The following is a 3,826-nucleotide window of genomic DNA, read 5'->3' on the forward strand; positions in this document are numbered from 1 at the left end:
ATGGATTCACAAGCCGTGGCGATGAAGCGAGGAAGCGAACGAAGAACGATGAGGAGCTAAACTCCTTGGAGGTAGGATCTAGGATAGTCTAGAATGTAGGGAGATCCTGTGTAATCTGTTATATGTGTAAGAATCTACTCTTTTCATAGTGATTAATTTGATGCAATTCAATGTTTAATGCTTTACAATCCTTCATTAGTGTTGTAATGATTTTGAGTTAAGTCACGTGCGAGAGTATTGATTTAATGTCTGAACTGAATTGTATTGAGCGCTCGAGTGTCTCCGGTCGAGAGATTGAGGCATAGAGTGTAGCGAACGATTGACGCGCGTTAAGATCATTCGTTGTAGGTAGCTTCCGCCCGAGAGATCGGGGGAGTATCGACAACGAATAGAGTGGATTTTGACAAGAGATTGCGATTCACTATTTTGTCGATCTAGTTGTTAACACTTGAGTAGATTCCTATGATATAGTAGATTGCATGTGGTTGAACTATAGACTAGGCGATTCCGATGATTCTACCTCGCTTTTCCATTATATCAAGCATATTTTCTAGCAATTCATTACTCAACATACCCCCAATTTATGTGTATTTTCTGTATAATGTCTATGAACACCATTCGATTAGTTTGATCACACAATCCCTGTGGATCGATATTTTTATTACTACGTGATTTTCGTGCACTTGCGAAATTTATCATCAATATTCTTCTAGTTATACTTGTTTATACAGCACTCTGAAACAATTTCAAAAAGACATTAGTAAATGCTAACTTAAACAAGTCCAAAAAGAAATTTCTTATCAAATATTAATAGAATAAAAAGTTCAATGAAAACAGGGGAAACAACAAAGAGATTAGAGAAGGATATATGTCTCAACTCTCAAACCATGCTGCCTGCATAATTAATTTAAGATGCCACTATAGCAAATAATTAGTTGGTAATCTTCTAATTAATTTAAAATGTTATCATGATAATCTGAGCTTAAAAATACATCAATAAAATACATCATTCTATTATAATCAAAGCATGCATCATTCTTCCCTAAACATACATCAAACTTAATTAAAGACATGATATTTAGACAAAGCCATAATATCTATTATGTATCAATTGAAGTATTTCAAGATCCTCAAGAACACTACTATAGCATGCTCAAAACCAGCCTACATAACTTGCATTTGCCAATTGAAAACAACACTACTATCATGCTCAAAACCAAGACCAGATACCACCCTATAAAATACATCAAACTTAAAGAAGCATCTGCATTAATCACACCCAGGAACGTGTGCCACACTAAACAAGCCAGATTCAGTGATATTAATATCTATCAAATTACACGCTGCCTTAAATTTTAACAACAATAAACTTTGATATTCATACCTGAAAGCAAACTTTTAACTTTTTAGTTTCATTTCTGCAATTGAAATAAAACAAATCAGAGATATACTCTTGTATCATGTGAGCCAAAGATTTGGTTAAATACAAATTACTGAATTAGGGTTCCATATTTGGGGGAATTAGATCAGATCCAACTCAACACAAGTTGAAGAGATGTAACAACAAGTGAATCTATCTTGATAGTGGCTCTATGTTTTCTACAGCAATGAAAGGAGAAAGAATGTTAACTTATAATGGGGAAGAATTTTACCACGATGATGTTGGTCGCGGTGGAGGGATCTTACCTCGATGGGAGAAAGTAACGACGGGAGATGTATCTTCTTGAGGGACATGGGCGAAATTGAACTAGAAGGGTTTCGGTTCTTTGTCACCAGCAAGTCACGCTCGAAGCACCATCTCAAACAGAGGCATGTGTTACAGAGAAGAAGCCAAGCAAAAGTGAAGGCAAAAAATGAAACGGCGGAAGGTATATAGACAGAAAAGTAAATTAGGGTTATGATGGAGTACATTTTAATTTTTATAATAGATCCGTCTCAAATCTATCTCAACATTTCACACGAATTTCGGACGGAACTGGTTAGAAACAGTAACAATGCACAAAATTATGGACCCGTCCCAAAGCCGTCCCAATATTTCACATAGATTTGGGACGGAAATCGTGAAAAAATTATAAAATAATCAACAATATGCGTTTCGTCTGAAATTCGTCCCAACTTTTCAGAAAGATTTGAAACTTGTCCAAAATCTGTATGAAAGTGCAATTTTACTTTAGACAAAATTCATTTCGTCCCAAAAATCCGTTCCAAATGATCAATTTTCTAGTAGTGCTTTAATTTCGTAGTAGAGGGATGGATGGATGGAAGGAGCAAGGTGTGACAACGGCGAGTCCTTGGAATCGATGGCCTGCAAAACAGGCCACTAAACAACAACAATTAAGAGAAAATTACAGAAAATTGTAGAAATCTAAGAGAAGAAGGGTTAACAAGGAAAAGACCACAAAAAGAAAACCTAAGTAAGGGAAAGCATTACCGAATCCGGGAAACGAATTGAGTTCGCGACTGAATCGTGGATGGAGGAGTGAATTGTGACCCCTGAATCGTGGATGGAGGAGTGAACCTGACCTCTGAATCGTGGAGGAGTGGATGAAGATGAAACAGCGAGGAAGGTGAAACCTAACTCAAAGAAACTCATGGAGGAGTGATTAAAATAAAATCTTTTTATTATAAAAAAATATTTAATAAAATTATAATTCTGTGAAACTTTTTGGCGGGTAGTGAAAAAATTGGGTAAACTTTTTGGAGGGATGGCACGAAAAATTGGGTAAACTTTTTGGAGGGATGACACGAAAAATAATTTTTCAATGTTATTTCATTAGAGACGGATTCTAGAGACAGATTAATTCAGAGACGGATTACTTCTGTCTCTGACAAATGTTTGACTATTTTAATTTTAAGTTGATCAATCAGAGACGAATATAGAGACAGAAATTATTAGACACGACTAAAATCCGTCTCAAATTTTCGTCTCTAACTATTTATTTCAATTATAATTATAAAAATAATAAAATAGAGACGGATTTAGACACGAAATTTTATTGACACGGAAATTTCTGTCTCTAAAATCCGTGACTAATACATATATTTGAATTTCGGTCTCTAACAACTTTTTTCTGTCTCTAATTCCATCTCTATTAGAGAAGAAACAAATTTCGTCTCTAAATTCCGTCGGTATTTGAACTTTTTCTAGTAGTGTTATTTGTTTTATTTACATGGATGAATAGTAACCTTGATTCTAAAGGCCACGAGAGATTTGCTCTTATAATATGCCCACAACATCAACACTATTTCATTCCTAAAGGCATTATCATCGTTAAATATGTACTATTTGTAATCGAAATTTGAACCTTGATTCATTATCTTTCGTGTCACTGTTGACACTAAAATTATAATATTGATAATATTCATTTCGACTTGGTGTTAGAATTTCAATAGAAGAAAAATACTAATTTTGAATGGCCTTGTGAATATTAATTAGAAAATGTTATGGTGTTAGAAAATTAATTGGAAAATTAGTCTTGGTATTAGAAAATTCATTCACCAAGTTAATTTGAAAATGAAGGAATATATTGGTCGAAAATTAATTGGAAAATTAGTATTGGTATTAAAAAATTCATTCACCAAGTTAATTAGTCTTGGTTTCAACTAAATGTGTTGGTCAAAAAGGCTAATACATAATCCTGTTATCAACAAGGCAGAAGCATCGAAGAGGAAGTTATTTTTATTTGTCTAGTAACTATGCCAAGTGTAAGGCTCTATCATAGGTAGTTATTTCTAGTTTTAACTTAGATCGTAGGATCTAGTGGTAGTTTTTCATGCAAGGTTTATATATATATCTGTTTGTAATAAGAACAAAGTATTGAATCCT

The 3,826-nt window shown here is 34.0% G+C and overlaps 1 long non-coding RNA gene across 1 annotated transcript; it reads right to left on the reverse strand.

The window, feature by feature from the left end:
- Nucleotides 1-701: 701 nt before the first annotated feature.
- On the reverse strand, nt 702-2,446 carry LOC123907124. Its single transcript, XR_006809160.1, has 3 exons — nt 2,432-2,446; nt 1,385-2,320; nt 702-735 (listed from the first exon to the last, which is right to left on the reverse strand). It is a non-coding gene; the product is annotated as an uncharacterized LOC123907124 (long non-coding RNA).
- Between the last annotated feature and the right edge of the window lie 1,380 nt (nt 2,447-3,826).

This window comes from Trifolium pratense, linkage group LG2 (genome assembly GCF_020283565.1).
Source record: "Trifolium pratense cultivar HEN17-A07 linkage group LG2, ARS_RC_1.1, whole genome shotgun sequence".
NCBI lineage: Eukaryota > Viridiplantae > Streptophyta > Magnoliopsida > Fabales > Fabaceae > Trifolium > Trifolium pratense.